Source organism: Camelus bactrianus, chromosome 35, assembly GCF_048773025.1.
Source record: "Camelus bactrianus isolate YW-2024 breed Bactrian camel chromosome 35, ASM4877302v1, whole genome shotgun sequence".
Lineage (NCBI taxonomy): Eukaryota > Metazoa > Chordata > Mammalia > Artiodactyla > Camelidae > Camelus > Camelus bactrianus.
In genome coordinates, this window is record NC_133573.1 from 24,828,714 (window position 1) to 24,849,142 (window position 20,429).

The window sequence follows — 20,429 nt, forward strand, 5'->3', positions numbered from 1 at the left end:
CTCTTTTGCAAATGAGGAAACTAAGGAGCAGAAAAGTTAAGTGACTTTGCTTCATTTATCTAAGTGGAAGACAGTTCTCCTGGTGCTCGTTCACATCATTAGCAAGGAGGGAGCGGGAGAAGGTGCTTCAATTAATAGAGCAGGCTTGCTGAATACGAGGAACCAAGAACACCTCTGTCGTGATGAGCAGATTCAGACCCGAGTGACTCCTTTTGGGTTTAGGAGACTCTAAGTGGGAGAGGCAGACACACTGCAGCGTCCTGCACTGAAAATTAAAACCATCGTGCCAAACACAGCTACCTTTGCGAGAAGAAAAACAGATCAGTCTTTTCAGCAATAACAACACATGTAGAGAACAGCCCTGACACAAATATGTCAAAAACACCAGTGTTTAGAAGGTGTTTTCCTCAAGAGAGTACTTTTATATGCTTTAAATAATTCTTCCGTGTAAAATAGAAGTGATGCTTGAACTTGCCCATTAGGTATTTTGCTTCAAAACCCTCAAACTTAATTTGAGGACAAACTCTGCATTTTTTATGACTTAACTCGAAGAGAATATTTTAGATACTTTTCAGCTCCGTTAAACATCAGCTCTGACTAAAATAAGTGAATACCTAGGTGGGTGTTGATTAATGCTGCTAAGAACACTTTGTGTAGGATTTTATGCTAATTACCCTTTATACCCTAACCCGTGTCAATTTTAACAATCTAAATTAGCATTTTCTCCTAGGACTCAGGAATGTGAGAATTGTGAAATTGGCTCAGTAAGCTGAGTTAGCAGTGAGAAAATTGAGATGTTCTATAATTCTGTATTAACATCTGCTGCTTGTTCAAAGTGTGATCCTTTCAAAATGATGAAGATATTGGGGAAAAAAATAAGACAAGATGAGAGGGGTACCGCATACTTTACGGTTTTTTTTTTAATTCTAATATTTGACATTATCATCAACAGTTCCAGGTAATCGCGGCTAGAATAATGGATTTTGGATATATGTTTGAGAGATTGATTGCATTATCATAGGTACAAATAATTTAGCTTCTTTGTTATTTTGGCACCTGTATAATAGAATACAATCTATGAGACGCTTGGTTATGGAGAAACATCAGGTTAAAAACCCCAGTAAAAATTTAACTTTCATTTTGCTTATTTTTGAGGCAGCTCAAATAGGAAACACAGGCATTTCCAGATGGTTTTTATTTAAAAAAAAATAGAATACCAAGTCTCTCCAAGGAGGAAGATTTATAATAAGCTTCTATCTCATAAAATGAGATATGGACTGAGACATCTTAAAATCAGACGCAGTCATTGTGACCTGCATGGGAAGAGTCTTTATCTGTCACCTGAATGATCTCTTCCAGGTTGTGAGGAGCCCCAGTTTCCTGTTGGTATCATAGTCTGTAAGACCTGAGCTAACTGCAGCAGTGTTAAGGTGATGCTCTATTAGGAGAAACCCTTTTCTGCCAGCCTTACTGACTTCCAGTGTATTTTTCAGCACAAGGTTCACCACGTAACTCATGTTCAGAAGACATTTTTATAGGACATTAAAAAAATTTTAAATTATAATAATAGAGACTGTTCACATAACAGCACAGTAATCACCAAAATAACTCAGAATTTTTGATGCTGTTAACAAGGGACTTTTCACAAGCTGCTAGCAGTGGATGTTACTATATGTTGTTAACCGACCAAAGTGGAACCACAAAAATAAAAGCACAGCTGACAATGAGGCTGGAAATTATGGAGTGCTTGATTTTTAAATATTAGGGAATTTACACTTCATACAGGTCCATAAAGTGGCTGTATCAGTATTTTACATAAAATCATTTCAAATACTGGGAATGATCATGAGAAACTGAGTACAGAATATTGAGCACTATGCTTGGCACAAGGGAGTTGCCCCTAAGTATGTTCTCTTATTCAAGTTTCTTTTTACATCACCTCACTGGCCTTCCCTTCTTTTTTTACTTTTTAAATTTTTTTATGGAGGTACTGGGAACTGAACCCAGGACCTCACACATGCTAAGCCCATGATCTTAGCTGTACCCTCCGCCACCCCTGGCCTTCCCTTCTACCCACACCTACCAGACCCTCTAACCAAATGTGCGTGTTTCCCCGTATTTCATCTTCGGCTCCTCTTCTCCTACACTGTGTCTGCTTTCTAGGCCACCTCATCTCCTGTTACATCTTCAAAGATTTAATTGTGCCAACGACTTCTGGAACTGTGTCTCTGGATGAGATACCTACCAATCAGTCTTTTATTTCTGAAGCCTCCTGGGTATCTTACCAGATTTGCTTCAGGCATCCCAAACCCAAGGGTTTTTATATAAATGGTGTTTAATTTTGTCTTGATTCCCCATCTATATAATGAGACAGGAATCCTGTTCATCACGCCTCCTAAATGTCACTTGACTCCATCCTCCCCTCCTTCTCTGCCATTGCTGCAGAACGGATGCAGACCCCCTTGTCCCTCCAGTTCAGCACAGCCGCCTCCTGAAAGAGCCCCCTGAGTCTCGCACCCTTACTCTTGCTCACCCTACGCCATCTGCAGAATCACCTGTGATCAGATGGACCGTTCCACAGTGCGGATATAACCATTCAACTCTGGCTATATTCACTTTTAAAACTCTTTGCTGCTTTTAGGATAGAATTTGGTCTCCATTGCTCGATGTCCAGGACCCTTGATATTCACTCTAGAGTCTGTCCTTTTGCTCCTTCTTTGTCTGTTGCCTGGAACGTGCATTCTCTCCTTCTCGGCTTTTCGAATTCCTGTCTGTATTCAAAGACTCAAGTCAGGTCCTCTAAAGGGCTATTCTTGATACTCCACAGGCAGAATTGGGCTCCCTGGAATCTTACACATTCCATAATTACAGCAGTTAGCCAGTTGAAAGAGATGTGGTGCAAGCAAATGGTTGCAGTCAGTCTGATGAGGGCACTTAGAAAGCAATATATGCTTCTTAATCAGTTTACTTTCCCAGAGTCTGTACATAGTAGGGATTGATTTTTGCGTGAATGAATAATAAAACAAATGAATGCACTTGGTCCCTTTCTGTCTTGGTCTTAACAAGTTAAAGTGCATGTGGTGACTTCCTGCTTTTACTTATGTGTTTGCGGCTGCTAGGTATTCCACTAGTAATGAGTTTGGACCCTGTCCATTCTTTCATTAAAATAAAGCAGGCTTCCTGCCAAACCTGACTTTAATCTTAAAAATCTCTGTCTTCAGAATAAACTTTCGCCCTCTGTCCTAGCCAGAAAAACTTCAATAATTTTGCTTTTACTTTGAGGAAGAACTGTGCTATCATTTTTTTCATATATAAAGATTTCAAAACCTCTAGGATCTATTAAAAATTGGATCATAGACTTTAAAAGGGATTTGATAACAAAATTATCCCCAAATAAATACCAAAATACTACTTTATGCAGTTATCCTAGTTAGGCATCAGGAATTAAATTTTTGTTAACATACACGAGAGATTGGTACCTGTACGTACCTAATGACCTGAAAAATGCAGTGAAAGGACCGAATTACTCCGTATGCCACATATATCTAATGAGCAAAGGTTGCACATCTCCAAATCACATTTTCCATCATTTTTTTTGCCTGATTTAAACTATATTCAGAACTGTACAAAGCATTGCCTTCATTTCTTTCATTGAAGCATTTGCACGTCTGAAGTCGAAGCTATTTCTTGCAAACTTGATCTTTATTAAATATATCTGATTTATGTTCTGCAGGCTTGAGAAAGGTCATGTTAATTTCATCATAGCTTCACTTTCCACTGGCATCTGTTATGCAGCATGGTACTGCTATTATAAATAAGGCTTCCTCCTAAGTAACAACATGGTGTCTTAAATTATACGCACCATAAAAAGATTCCAAGCTCCATTCTAATCAGGCTCCATGTCTCAGGCATGTCACATATGGCCCCTTCTGAAATTTCTTCTAATATATCTTTATATTTCAAAGAATGGTGTATCTGAAGTTGATTTACAAGAAAGAAATTCAAAGAGCAGCACAGAAAAGACTATATTCACTAAGGAGATAGTAGGAATTATAGGGGTGACCTGACTTTGAATACATGCATGCATGTATATATAAAATTTATGGTTATGTAGAAATCTTTTTCAGCTCCTTGTTCCTGTCTAATGTACAATCATTAAGAGCCAGTGAAACCAAATAAAGCGTCAGAACACTTTGTGGGAGCTTTATGAATGATGCAAGTGCAAGGATCCTATGCTTTGAGTATAATTAACAAAATCTCAAAGTGGGTATCAAACTAAGAGAAGTTGCCCACGAATAGTGAAAAAGGCGGGAGAATTGGTTACCACTGGATTCTGGAATTTTTTTAAACTCCAAAGTAGTTTTTCTTTTGTAAATAGGTTATTTTTGCATTCCATTTTCCTTCTAATTGTTGCATTAATATGGACAAATCAGTTTTTCCTTATTTATCTTGTAGGCATTTCGCCATCTTTCAAAACTTGTACACTTCCTAAATATTTTTCTGGAGATTTCCTTGCATGTTCTCAGTATCAAGACAGATCATTTGAAAATAATGACAGATTTGCCCCATTTTCCTTCCAGTCATTAAAAATCTGGTGCTTGAAACAGCCAGAAAAGTAAATGATAGCATTATGTACAGGTCCTTGGTTCTTGTGCCTGACTGTGAATAAAATGATTATACCAGTAAATATGTGCTATAGTGATTGCTTTTGATAATCCTTTAAGGAATAATTTTAAGGTCATTTCCTTCTATTCCTATATGTTAAGTCTTCTTAAAATTACTGATATGAATTTTAACAAGTGCCTTTCAACAATTATTATAACAGTACATAATTTTCCCTTTGGTTAAAGACAATAGCAAGCTACTGACTTGTGAAGTTATAAAAGGAAAAACAGAGAAGAGACAGAAACATGTACAGGGTAGAAAGGCCTGTAGAAAGGGGGTGTCTTCTCTCTGGGATGGAACCGTGGTTAGCAAAGGCTTCATATCAATGGTTAATTAGATGCTCATTTCTTGATTAGCAATCGCATTCCTCAATTTATAAGTGCCATACTGTTGACTGTAAAATCCACATATATGTTGATGGAATAGACAGTATTACAAAATCTGCTTGCTTATTAGAAGAAAAGTCAGAAGTAAACAAAGTAGTGGAAAAATCCAATGGGCAAGAAACATACACTTGTCAGGGCCCAAATAAAACATAAAAGATAGCTTTTCACAAGGACTCTGATACCACCCCCCCCCACCATCCGTACCCTTTCTCAAAATTATCAGCATCACTTTTAAAAGAGACTCATCACAAGAACATGAATTACTTCAACCTGAATGAAGAAGAAAATTATTGACTGTATGATTGGACATGAATTGCCAATATGCCTGGACATACTCACTGCTACTCTGATTATTTCTCAGGTGGAGTAGGGGAGACAAAAGTAAAGGGGGGAAGCACCAAAGCTTTGTAAAATAAAATTCATGTTGATGTGTGGAACTCAGAAATCAGAAATGAGAATGTGTCAGTGAGACCAGAAAGTATCCAGAATATTCAGATATCCTCCTTATTTAACATCATAACTATGCTGCATGCAGGAATGATGCTAAATCAAACGGATTTCTGGAGCTCTGTGTCCTTTTATGAGGCTAAGAATTCAATTGTAACTAGAAAAAAAGAAGGCTCTTTGAGAATATGATGTGGATTGAGAGTTGAATTAGTTTCCTAGAAAGAAACTTTGTCATGCTATTGGGTACTTTTAGCCATTTCCAATTATTTTCATGCCCAACAGACACTATAACCAGGGAAGGTAATTTTCACTGCCACTTGGCCAAAGCCTCAAATAATTTGCTGCAACTGCCTAAGCCTTCATTTCCTCATAATAATGGGACCTTAATCCTCTCCTTCACAGGGACAGTGGAAGTTATTTATGATACCTAAAGCACCACTTCAAAGAAGATTCTAGAGAAATAAAAAGCATTGAAAAAGCACTTGCATACCACTTACCTGACTGTGTAGGTCTTCTTGACCAAACTTCTCAGGATTCTGCAGTTTGGGGCTTAGAGTATTTTCCAATCAGTTTCATTGTTGTTGTCATTCAACTCAGTCTTTCTATTGTTAGACATGCTTAAACTGTCTATTATGTATTGAAAACAATGACAAAAATGTGGATAGAAACTTGGGAGGCAGATGAAGAGTGGGTGTCATTTTAGAATCAAAGCTAATGGCATGGAAGAATAGAGCCAAATGTGGGCTATGAAATGACTGGGGTCTCAATGTACACACTCACATCTTTTTTTTTTTTTTTTTTCCAAATAAATAACTTTTGTCATTTAACATGAAGTTCATTTGGCTCTAACATCCAATCCTCCCAGATTTCAAGGGCCTTCTGTCTTAGCTATGATTGGGACTTCCTCTCCCAATGAAAGGTTAGGCTCTAGGAAGCCAACATGGAAACTGGAAATGGGCAACCTTTCAGGCTTATGCTTTCTGCTGACATTCACTTTCTCATCCTTTCAACAAATAGCTTTAGAATGCCTTAGCACGTAGCGTGGAACTTAAGAGTGCAAATAATTCTTCTTGATTTTGAATCTAAATGAAAGCACAGAATGATTTGATAACCTAATTTGTCTTTTTCTTGGTTTCAATTCAGATAGCCCAGATGGCATATTGCGACTTAATAGAAGTCACTTCTCTGGGCAGATGCCTTGTCACGTGGGGTTGGGGCTGAGTTTCCTGGGAAGGCCAGGATCAATTTCTCTGATGATGTTAAATTAGAGATGGAAACTGAATAGGGAGATGTTCCCTTTGATGGAGAGATCCAGGAGGAATTGTGTGAGACAGAGAGAAGGGAACATGGCAAAACCTGAGGGGACACAGGGTCCCAAACAAAATGAGAGTGAAAGGGCCCCAGGGTAAGTGTGGAGAAGTAGGCCCGGGCCACATCATGCAAGGACTTGAGGTAATGACTATATTTGCATTTTAAGCAAATGGAGGACTCTAGAAGAAGTTTCAAAAGGAGAATGACATAATCTAAGTTGCATTAAATGAGAAAATCGATGTTGTAGACTAGGTGGAAGCAGTCCAGTGTGGAGGGAGTTAGGAGGCTGTAGCAGAGAGTATCAAGATTGGCTGCCCTAGGGTGGAAGCTCTAAGAAGATGGAAGTGGGTGGATAATGAACTTGAGAATAGGGGTGACAGGACTCGCTGTATGGTGGTTGCAGGGAGGGTTGCAGGGTGGGGGAATCAAGGACCACTGCGGGAGTTTCATAATTATTACTGAACTGGTGGCAAGGTTGAGAATATCAGGGAAACATTTTGTGGGGAGGAGGAGGTGGAAAAATCCAGTGTTTCTTTGACAAAGCATCTTCATAGTCTACGCCTAGAATGGACCCTTGAAGCCAGAAGTTATCACTTGAGCTTCTCTTCTCTTCTCGGACATAAAGCTCCCTGCTGAGCCTGGGAACCCTGGGGCTCCATCTCTTTAGCAGAATCTCATGGTGATTCTTGATTCCAACCTTTCCAAGGAGCTGGGCCCAGGTGGCTAGGGCCCTCAAGTGCCAAAAGCCACAGACTTTTCCTTATTTTACCAGGAGGCAGGTTCTCCATCCTTCTGACTTTGCTTTCTCAGTTTCTGGCTTCTCTCAGCCTTGGATGGCTCAAGAGGGTTTTGAACAACAAAATCCAGAAGGTATTATAGGAAACTTCTGCATTAGGCGTGGCCACACAGCTCCTTGAAGCAACAAAACTAGGTTTCTCTGTCTCACTTCACTTTCACCTCTTTATCGAGGAGAAAGGAAATGGAAAAAATATATATGTGAGAGAAGTAAACAGAGATTCATATCTGAAAAAATGTTCAGTTCCTCTATAATTTTATTTCCCAGATTTCAGCAATTAGTAGACATTATCTATATAATAAAAAATGGTACTATTCTAAAAACTTTAAATCATTTTACATTTCTGGAGATTATGTGGGATGACAGGGCATTTTCTCACATTCACGCACACATAAGAACAAGCATAAGTAGCATTAAAATATGCTGATTTACAGGCCAGCACTTAATGTCTCTGCAGACTGTATAGACAGCTGCTGAGCTAAGGAGGAGGGATACAAAGGAATTAAAAAGTGAACTGATAAGACCAAACCTGTGCATCTGATTACAAATATCAGATGACAATTCCAAGTTTTTCTACTAGTTCATGCCTTTAAACCCAGGAGCTTTCCTTGGAAACTATAATTACAAGGCACACACTAATTTTTTTTTATGTCACTTACTTGCCCTGCCCTGTCAGCATGAAATAAGGGTTGTGAAGGAATTGAGTGGTTATTCTGCTTAAATCACTTACAACACGTTTAAGTCACATGTGCAAATCCCCTTTTAGTGCTTGCCTGTACCTACTATGAACTCATTTCTTCCAAAAAATTCCTTCCTTCACTGAATAGAGTAGCATGCAAGAAATTTGTTTGAGAGGAAGAGTGACGGGGACTGAGATCCTTTCTGCTGAACCCCTTGACCGATTATTATATCTGTAAAATTCGCTAAATTCAACTAAATTCTAGTTCTGAATGGAATTTTTCCGTGACTCAAGAACAGACTTGGGTGATGGGAGTTCTCATTAATGTTGCTTCCTTTTAGTGTTCGGAAATTAGAGAAGATGGATTTACAGTTTTGTGCTCAGTGACTCTGAGATTTTAGGGGTCTCTATCGCAAAAATATGAACAGTTGAAACAAAGGAATGCAAAGGCATGTGATTCTGGAGTCAAGTGTCATAGTCACCACTAAATAACAAAAATAATTGTAACTTCATAGGATGGCCATCTGGGTAGAGAATTTAGGAGCTATAAATTATGGTTTTTCTCTTGAGCTATGTGCCTTTGAACAGTTGACTTTAGGTTTCTAAAAATAGACAAGGGTGGGGTTGAGGATTTAATGAGTTGGAAGGCTTAGCACACAGCAATCGTGGATGCGTGATAAATGAAAGTGCTCGTTCACATTTCGCCCTTTGTACAGCCGATGCTTATTCGCTAATGTAGCTAGCAGGTACTGAGTAACTCCTGCAAGATGCTAATCTCCATGAGGGCAGGGACCAGTGTTTTCATTTTAGAATTCTCAGCAGGGTGCAGTTGCTGGATGATATTGCCCACATCTGTCTAATACCTGGATTGCTTATTTATTTGCTTTCATAGAACAGAGCCCAGCACCAACATTGAGGGTGGCATTGTAAAATGCTTTACAGGAAAAAAATAAAACTCTAGTTACTTATTTATGAGGCAAAGGACAGAGAGATAATGGAAAGATGACACTTTAAGCAGGCCTAGGGTATGTACAGGCATTGTTATACACACCTAAATAGCTGTACTTCTGTCATCTCCAGTATATTTTGTTTTGAGCTTGCTTTGAAATGCTTCTAAATATATTTATTGGTTATGGATTAGCAGGTAGGATACTGCTGGGCTTATTATTGTCCTTCCTATGTTTTCCATAATTATTGATTTTTAAATATTCTCATAAAAATGATAACCTTTTCATAGTAGTCCTATAAATACTTCCAGTGACGTTATAGTATGTCCACTTCATTGTTTAGCTGAACTGTTTTCTAGTCTTTTAAGTCAAATTATATAAAAACATATTGGAGGAGTAGAACAGGGCATTCCAACCAGTGTTTGTCATAAAGATCATTTTCTAAGAACAGCTCATATTAAGTGAATATGAGGCTAAAGGTTATACAGCACCAATTTCTTACATGATGGGAAATTAAATTCCTAAGGAGTTAAAGGTGGCATCTCAGGAGCCTGGCTTTCACCTTAATTTCTGTTTTCACAGTATAGGTTCTATGTACTGTATATTTGCTTACTTGCATAGATCCAAGCTTATAACTAGATTTACATCCTTACAGATGAGTGAAGCGGTCCCTTAACCTACTAATCAAGGCTCTCTTATTTCATCCTTTAACAAAATAGAGAAGTTGTCAGCACTCCCATAATGTTCTTTTAGGGTGATGTAAAATCTCCATTTCTTTGATTAAAAACACTTTGGTACTTCCTCATATTGCCTTTTCTTGAAAATGTGGAAGTTAAAACAAAGTTGGGTATTTGAATAGCATCTGGCCAATATGTAGTGATGGAAAAATGGCTGCCCAGCCTGTGAGATCTAAGTTCTAAAGTGTCTACAAGTACCATGTCATATTACTGTTCTACTCCCGTGATATCCAAATGGAGCGTGGGCTTCCCAGGAAGTGCACTGAATGATTCATATGGGTGTGGGAAAGTTTTAAAAGTTCTTTTTAAAGAGCATATTAAAATTGAGGTATAATTTGCATCCATAGAAATGCACTCATATTAAGTGTACAGTTTGATTAGTTTTGACACATGCATATACTTGTGAAACCCACACACCTACCAAGGTGTTGAACATTTCCATCACCCTGCAGAGCTCTCATGCCCATTTCCAATCAAATAGACCCCCTCCCAGGCCATCACTTTCTAACTTGTATTACCATAGATTAGTTTGATCTGGTGTCAAGCTTCAAACAAATGGACCTGTAGACTCTGTGCTCTTTGTTTCTTGCACTTTTTTCCCCACACAGAATCATTCTTTTGAGATTCATCACTGCTGTGGCGTATATCAAAAGTTGTTCCTTATATCTCTGAATAGTATTCCATGCCTCAATAGGTAAAATATCTATAAGCTACTTGCATTTAAGTCTATCATTTCGTTATTTGATTTTGGTTTTTTTTCATCTGCTTCCTATACTTCTGTTTTCTCTTCTCTGTCTTCCCATACGTGAATTAATGTTTTATTGTTTAATATTCTACTTTATGTCCTTTTGACTTTTTAAAATATTTTGGAATAATTATAGATTCACAGGAAGTTGAATAAAGGATAGGTCCTGTGTAACCATAACCTTATTTTCTCCAGTGAAGACATCTTGTATACCTGGAGTGCAATATCAAAACCAGAATATTGATATCAGTGCAATCCATAGACCTTATTTAGACCTCCCCATTTTTTATGCATATGTGTAGATGTGTGTGCATGTGTGCAGTCTTGTGCTACTTTATCACATATGTAGATTATTAATCACCTCTGCATCCAAGATGCAACTGTTCTATCACTACAAAGATCCCTCATGGTACTCCTTTATAGGCATCCACCCACCTCTCCCCGTATCCCTAACCCCTGGCAAGTACTACTGTGTTTTTCATCTGTATAGTTTTGCCATTACAAGAATGTTTTGTAAATTAGGTCATGCATTAGGTAATCTTTTGGGATTGACTTTTTTTCATTTAGCATAATTTTTATAGGGTCCAGTCAAGCTGCTGTGCTAGCAGTATATCAACAGTGCATTCTTTATTTTGTTGAATAACATTCCATGGTGTGGATGTGCCACAGTTTAACCATTTATCCACTGAAGGATATTCTTGGTATTCTGAAAAAAAGATGCTATGACCTTTAGCGCATAGGTTTTTATATAAACACAAGTTTTCATTTCCTGAAATAATTGCCCAGGAGTGCAGTTGTTGGGTTCTATGAAAAATGTAAAACCACCAAGCTATTTTCAAGAATGGCTGTGCCATCTTATATTCCTATTGATGACATGAAAAATTAGATTTTTCACACTCACTTGAATTTGTTGAAAATACAACTTTAAAAAGAATTTAGTTTTTCTAATGGGTATGTTTTGATACCTATTGGTAGTCTTAATTTGCATTTATCTAATGGCTAATGATGTTGAACATATTTTTCAGTGCTAATCTGTCATCTAAATACTCTCTTTGGAGGATGTCTGTTCATGTGTTTTGCCCATTTTCTAACTTTTTTTTTAAATTTACTGGCGAGTTTTGAGAATTATCTCTATATATAGTTATATATATGTAATATATATATAGTCTATATATGACTCCTTTGTCAGATATTTGGTTGGCAGATATTCAAGTCTGTAGTTTGTCCTTTCATTATCCTAGAGCTGAAGCTTTTAATTTTGATAATGTGTAATCTATCCATTTTTTTCTCTTATGGCTCATGGTTTTAATGTCATATCTTAGAACTCTTCACTGAATCTTAGGTCGTGAAGATTTTCTCCTATATTCTCTTCTAAAAGTTTAGTAGTTTTATGATTTACACTTTAATCTAAGATCCATTTTGAGTTAACTTTTATATAAGAGGTGAGGCTCAGGTTAATGTCTACTTATTTCTGTTTGTTTTGTTATGGTTTTGCTTTTGGATGTGCATTGCTCCACACAATTTGTTGAAAAGTCTATCCTTCGTTCATTGAATTGCTTTTGCACTTTTGACAAAAGCCAGTTGACCATGTATGTGCTGGTCTGTATATGGGTTCCCTATTCTGCTCCATTGATCTCTGTGTCTGTTGCTCCACCAGTACCTTGTTGTTTTGATTAATGTAGCTGTATATACATCTTGAAATCAGGATGACTGAATCCTACCATTTTCTTCTTTTTTCTTCAAAACCGTTTAGTTACTCTAGTTTCATTGCCTTCTGTGATAAATTGGCCTATGCCTACAAAACAATTTTGCTGTTATTGTAACAGGAATTGCATTAAACCAGCATGCCAATTTGGAAAAGAAATGATGTACTCACTATGCTGAGTTTTTCAATCCAATGGGCATGTTATGTCTCTCCATTTTTTTATATATATATATAAAACATATACACACACACATATATAAATAATATATATACACATATATAAATATATAATATATATAAATATATACACACACACATAAATATATAATTATATAAATATATATACACACATATATATATTCTATAATTTTTCCTCAGCGTTTATACTTTTTATCATGCAAGCTTTGTGCATGTGTTGCTAGATTTACACCTAAATATTCCTTATGTGTCTTTTCAAAGAATAGCTTTTTTGTTTCATTAATTTTCTCTTTTTTATGCCTTCTGTTTCACTGATTTATACTTTAGTTTTTATCATTTCTATCTTTTCTGCATCTTTTGGGTTTATTTTGCTTTTCTTTTTCTAGTGTCTCTTAAGATGGAATCTTAGATTATTGTTTTGAAACTTTTTTGCTAATGTAAGCATTAAGCAGAATAAATTTCCCTCTCAGTAATTTCATTAACTACACCCCACAAATTTTGTTCAATTCTGTGTATGTTTTATTTCCCTTGTAACTTCCATCTTGACCTATGAATTAATTAGCTTACAGTTGGGAGCTATTATGAATACAGATGCTATAAACATTAATGGATATCCACATGTAAAAAATGAATCTAGACCCAGAACTTACATCTTTCACAAAAAAATTAACTTAGAATGGATCAAAGGCTTAAATAAAAAAATATGAACTATAAAACTTCTAGAAAATAACATTTTGGAAAATTTACATAGCTGTAGGCTTGACAATGACTTCTTAGTCATTGTAGCATGATTCGTGGGAAAAAAACTGAATTGTACTTCATTAAAATTAAAAATTTATCCTCAGCAAAACACATTATTAAGAGAATGAAAAGACATACACAGGGAGAAAATATTATCAATGCACATATCTGATAAAGACTGCTATCCCAAAGAACTCTTAGGAATTCAAAAATAAGTAAATAATTTGGATTTTAAAATGGGTGAATGATCTGAACAGAGACCTCACCAAAGAAGGTATACAGATGGCAAATAGGCATATGAAAATATGCCATCAGGAAAATGCAAACTAAAATAATGAGATACCACTACATACCTATTAGAATGACCAAAATCCTAAACTCTGACAATGTAAATGACAGTGAGGATGTGGAGCAGTAGAAATTCTCATTTATTGCTGGTGGGAATGCAAAATTGTTCAGCCACTTTGGAAGACAGCTTGGCAGTTTCTTACAGAACTAAATAATCCAGCAATCACACTTGTAGGCATTAATCCCAATAAGTTGATAATATATGTGCACACAAAAACCTGCACATGAATGTCTATATAGCAGCTTTACTCATAATTTCCAAAACTTGAATGAAACCAAGATGTCTTTCAGTTGGTGACTGGATAGATAAACTGTGGTATATCCATACAATGAGATATATTATTCAGTGCTAAAAAGAAATGAGCTATCAAGCCATGAAAAGACATAGAAGAAACAAACACACATTGTTAAATAAAAAAAAAGCTAGTCTTAAAAGATTATATACTGTGTGATTCCAATTGTATTGTATTCTAGAAAAGACAAAACTATGGAAATCGTAAGAAGATCAGTGGTTGCCAGGGGTTAGGGGAGAGGAAAGGATAAAAAGGCAGAATATAGAGGATTTTTAAGGCAGGATTTTTAAGGTAGTTCCATATTCTGTATGATAGTGTAGCGTGGATATGATATTATGCGTTTATCAAAAAACATCAAACAGTACAACACAAAGAGTCAACCCTATTGTAAGCTATGCACTAATATTGGCTTATTAATTGTAACAAATATACCACACTGATAGACATGCTACTAGTAGTAGAAACTGGGGAAAGGGGGCAGTATGTGAACTCCCTGTTGTTTCTGCATAATTTTTCTGTAAATCTAAAACTGCTCTTTAAAGTAGTCTACTAGTAAAAAAAAGAAATAAAATAGGAAAATAATGTGCCTGTCTATGTCCAGGAGGGGTAGTGCAGGAGTGACATGTGCCACCTCAGTGCTCCTGGGATGGAGGAGTTCAGCTCCTCCATGGACCCTGTACACACCACCGCAATGAAGGAGGTGGAGCACTGACTTGACCACTTGCTATAGCCAGGTGGGGCTGGAAGTCCTGCATCCCAACTAGTCGCAGTGATAACGCAGAGCAGGGCAGGTTTTTACTTTGGCATTTAGTTAGAACAGGCTGGGTGCCACCAAAGTGGTTTTCTGTTCTGCTAACCCACCCTTACCTAGTTCTTTGGCCCCAAGGATCCAGCTTCTCTTGGAGCTTTGTTGCTTGTAGTTCCAACCACCTGTTGGTGGTTCCAGGTTGCATGTTTTCTCCAGTGTACCCCCTGGGATATATTGTGTCGTTCCTAAGCCTTGAGGTCCCGAGCCAGTCTTTCTTCTTTCCGCATTTCAGTGTCTTCCGGTGTCTGTTTCCTGTTGATTGCCCTGGGGTTTCAGTTGTAAGAGAGAGGAGTAGCACGGAATAGACTCGTGCGATGGGATTATGTCAACTTAGCCAGAACTGGAAATCACTCTATTAACTTTTTAGTTATGCCTTTCTTGTTATTTTTAGTGGCTCTGAAGATTATAATTTTTTTCTGTCACCTACTCTATTCTTAGAATCTTTACTTTTTTCTATGTATTTCATAAAGTAATTATGGTTCCTTGTTCTTATATCTATTTAACTTGGATCTATAAGTTAATAAATCACTTACCTTATTTACCAGTGTAATAATTGTTCTTATTACACTGATCTGCCATCAGCAAAAACTTAGAATACATTCCAATTAGAACATCCTAGTTAATATCATTTAACAACTTGATGGACCAAATTTTATTTCTATTTTATTTCATTAGTTAATACACTGAAAGGCTAGTTGTTGTATTTGGGAGAAGGGTGTGGAAGTGCTATTGGCGCTGTCTGGTTCATGCTTAATGTATGAAAAATATTTTGATTGGCTTGCCCACTGTTGTAGAGGCAAAGATTTTCCAACCATATCCTGCTCCTTGCTTAGTACATTAAAAAACTATGTGCAGTATACCCTAAGAAGAAATCACCATGACAGGTACTGGGTCTGAAAATGTAGGTAAAGGTTGCTTTGTGGGTAAATAAAAACAACCACCCTCTTTTTCTCTTTATTCCATTAAACTGTAAGTTGTTAGAACATAGTGAATTACCTAGTCCACCCTACATATTTAAGAAATGTCTAATGAATGATTAATCTGTTGGATACATTAATCAGTGAGAATAATAATAATAAAGCAAAAATGAATAGAAAAGTGGTATCTCGGGTTCCCCAAAGCAGACCTTGACAGGGGAATTCATCTTAAATTGGTTTATTAAGGAAGCTCTCTGAGGGAAGCCGGTAGGGAGCAGTGGATGCAGGACAGGAGAGAACAGGAAGTCAGACAAGGGTATGATTTCAGGCAAAATCCTCATTTCAGCCTGATTCTGGCCGGGAAGCCCTGGAACAGAAATCATGCTTCAGGGTGATGTTTCCCGACTGGAGGCATCGGTGCTGGGCTCTCATGTTCTAAATGCTGTGGCTGCATCCTTCAGGGGTTCTGTGATACACACTCCAGTGTTGGCCAGCTCTGTGTCTGAAGGCTAGTTGCCTCCTATTGCTCAAGAAAAGTTCCCCTAAAAAGAATTTCAGATGTGGGCTATTAGAAGCCAAGGCACAGAGGCAGCACAAAGAAGCATCCAGAATAAGTGTGTCAAACTTTGGTTTGGGCATGGCATGAATCATATCTGCTACAAATGGCAATATATTTTTTTGATAACCTTAAAAGAAATACATTAAAACTCTAGAAAGGATAGCGAAGAGTTTTGACAGAGTGAAGGTGCAGTCAGAGAGGTCTCTGCAACGGAGGAAGTGTCCTGATTAACAGATCTCATTTATGACTGTCACGGACAACTTGTCAGTGGATAGTAAATAGGGACTTTGTTTTCTTCCTAAAATATTTTTATATTCTTGTTCCTTAAATAGTCAGTGAAGATAACCAAATACATGAATGTATCTCATTGACTAAGAGAGAAGAATGAAATTGCCTTTGACCAAAATGATAAACAGATTTTTTTCTTTAAACATGCAAGGCTTTTACGTGGGAAAAGAACAGCCTAGAATGGATTCAGTTCCAGTCCCCAGTCAGATGAGTCTGAGACTTCTGGTGTCTTACTGGTGATGAGCTAATGCAATTAGGTGCCTGAAGATTGTCATTTCCTTATTAATAGGCTTCTGGGTTTGCCTACAGCTTCCTGAGCTGGTGAAGACTGTAATTCACTTGACATCAGTGAGTTATTTATAGAAAATTGGCTCAGGCACTGCAACCTATATAAAACCGGGCTCTTTTATTTCCTGCGTGAAGACGTGTTTGCTGAATATCTGTATGTATTTGATTTATAAAGTGCAAGTTGACATGTCCCCGCTTCCCTTTCTACCAGGTTAATATTCATGTTCACAAAATTGTGAGATGAGTTTTAACTCTCCAAGTTAGTTCTCCCACAAGAGTTTATAATTACTGTTTCTTACTTAGCCCTTGTCACCTTTATCCTTGCTCCATATCCTGTTTCATGTAGTTTTCTTCCGAAGGCTAGTTTTTAATCTCATCTTTTTCTGGAGTGCAGAATTAGGTTAGACTCTCTGTTGAGAGATTTTCTAAGTGTGGTTGACACAGGCTGACAGATGTTCTCCGGAGCTGCATCAGCTAAACTGCTGTCATTTACAGAGTTTACACTTAGCACCTTGTGCCTTACGCCTTTGTACTATCTCAAGATATATTTAAAACTTTGTATCTCAGGACTTAAAAACTTACTGAATATTGTAAAATGAAGAGATTCTTTGAAATCATAGGTTGAATTTTCTGTGTTGACTTACTTTAAGGTTGATCATAGTCGTTAAAGTGAAGCATTTTTGTTGTGACTTTACAAACATTTGTTATTCTAAGGTCAGATCATTTTCTCTCACCTTCCTTATCTTAATATTAAATGTACCTAACATCTATGGAAAAAACGTCTTCCAGTTTCATTTGGATTCTTATTAGCATACTCATGATATTGAGGCCTCAAATCTACTTTAGACTCAGATCTGGAGTCATTCTACTGTCAGTTATAGGTCTTAAAAGCATGCAAATTTGAACACCCTCTCTCAGCCTAACTGCCCTCATCACTAATTGAGGATAATAAAAGCACATACCCGATGAGTTTGTGGAGACAGAGGAGATAATGCCTGTAAAAATGCTTGCCCAGAAAGTAAGGACTCGTAAATGATTGTCAAATTTACCTTCAAATGAAAGCAAAACTTGAATTCCATTCTTGCCACCATGATCCAGAAAAACGATATTTATGATCAGTTATTCATGGTAAATATCTGTTAACTGTGTTCTTAACCTCCCTCTATGCAAGAACAACCCAGTTTTTACTCCCCAGATCTGAGCCTCCAGCTGCTCTGTTTTCATCCCATTGTCTGCCTCACTGTCTGTGCAGTCAGAGTGTCTTCCCAGAGGAGCTGAAATGAATGACAGTAGTATAGTTCGGGTGTTTTCCTGAGTGGTGAAGATGGAGTCTTTTCATTATTGGGTAGACATGGATGAGAAGCATTGAGAAACCTGAGTTGCAAAGAGAGAGGAATAAGATGGAAGCACTAGGGAAAGCCAAGTCAAGAAATGGAGAAAGTACAGGCTTTGTTGCTGATGGCTTTGCTGATTCATAGTTCTCGATCTCTCTGTGCCTCCTGAATGTCCAGAAATGAAGCAGGTGCTTCATATACATGCCTTCCCTCCACCCTCAGCAGTGTTTTTCTCTCATTCTTCCTTCCTTCTCCTCCTCCTCCTCCTTTTCCTCTCACTGAGGCTAATTTATGTCTGTTTGTGTTACTTGCAACTGTGCAACCACAAGAATTTAACATAGGCATTTCTTGATTAACCAAGAGGTAGTTTGAAAAGCTGGAAGTAAATGTTTGGGGTGAGAGAAATCAGATTCATGGTCAGACTTTACCCACACTAATCGAATGCCTTGTATGTTTCAAGGTGTCTGTTACCATTGCTATTTTACAGTGAGGAAACAGAAACTCAGAAAGGTCAAGTTGTCTTTCCAATGTAACATATGTGATATGTGTGATTCAGATTCTGGTATCTAGATTTTTTTCCACTGAAGTCTCCTACCACTCTTTTTAAGGGCTCAGCAAGTCTGGAACAAGGATTGTATAAACATCTCTCTTCATTTCTACATGGGTAACACTTAGACATGCCTATCATTCAAAGCAAGTGGTGAGCACACCACTTAATAGTCACAGAATTATAAAAAACATAACTAGGTATTTAACATTAAATCAGTGTCAGACATTATTATGAAGCCACCAAATCTCCCCTTCCTTCTTTTTGTGCTCTCAGATCTCTTGTGGTGAAGGCCACCTTACTTGGGTAACCTTAGATGGTAATTCTTCTAGTTGGCTTGAGACTGCCAGAGTTTCACAGTGCCTGTGCTGCCATGTGATCTACTGGGGCCATGTGTTTAGTTCTTGCTGTTTTATAGCAATATCAGGCTAATCTGTCTGTCTGTTTTCATTCTCATTGACCATCTATTTGCTTGGTAAGTGTTGACAGTTAATACGTGAGCCATGTTTAGAGCTTTTTGGTAAATCTTCAACCTCATTACGTTTTCTGATCAGTCCTACTGAAGAAATGAAAATCTGCTCAGCTAGTAATCAAGCTGCCATGTCCCTAATATGATATAACAACGTGCCCACCGAGACGGGCTGGAGGTAGACCAGCCCAAAATGTGATCCTCCCAAGGACTGACATACCCTGTGTTAAAATATCACCACCTCCTTAATCATTTACAACTCTAGCCCCACTTTGATCTTTGCACCTCAAGGACAGAGCTTATCACAGTTTCACATTACTGAGTTTTTCCTGCTTCTGATGGCATCCAATCCTGAATGGGACCCCCCATGCCCCCTGTCCTTCTTCAGAATCATTTAGCACGAGTCCAACCCCCTGTACCCTGTAAGGAGCCCTTCCCATATCTCTCCTACTGAAACCCTCCTCGGGCTCCCCTCGAGTGTGTTCGCCTCGCTGTGGCCGCTAAGGAAAATGGACTTTGATGTTGACATGACTACTATTGTGTTCCTGGTGGCCTTTGTTTGGCTTTAATACTGCCAGGAAATAAGTGACATTCCTTATCCCTTCGAGCCCGATGTCTGTGTTTACATCTGGGCTTCTCCTGTTCTTCATGGCAAATTTCTAACTCTCCTTGAGTAAGTGAGACACTCATATTCTTAAAACGCAGATCCCCACGTGCATTGCTGAATATTGATAGCTGTGCTCCGCACATCACCTCCCTGACAGCAGACAGCCCTTCTGTTTCTCATGACCTTTCTCAGTGGAAGCCCATCTGCCAGTGAACTGAAGGGAGAGGCAGGATGCAGGGACTGGTGGAGGAATCCACCCACCACAAAGTTGGTGCCTTCAGCAATTTGCTTTCTCTTCTTCGAGAAACACACACGTTCTACGCAGAGACACTTGGAGTTTGATGCCGAAAGTGAGATTTCAGTTTCATTTACTCTCCCCTTACCAATTCATTCCCCATTTCCTTTTTACTTCGATTTTTCTCCGAAAGCCCAAGACTTAACTATTAGTTACCACTGGGGCCTTTTATTTTTTTCTCAATTTTTCTTTTCAGAAGTCCCTCCACCCAATCACTCTTCCAGGAGTGACCCTCTGGTGGGAATTTTCTTTTTCTTCTACCTCATTACCTTCTTTGGAAGTAGCATGTGGAAAATTATATGGAGAATTGCTTATCAAA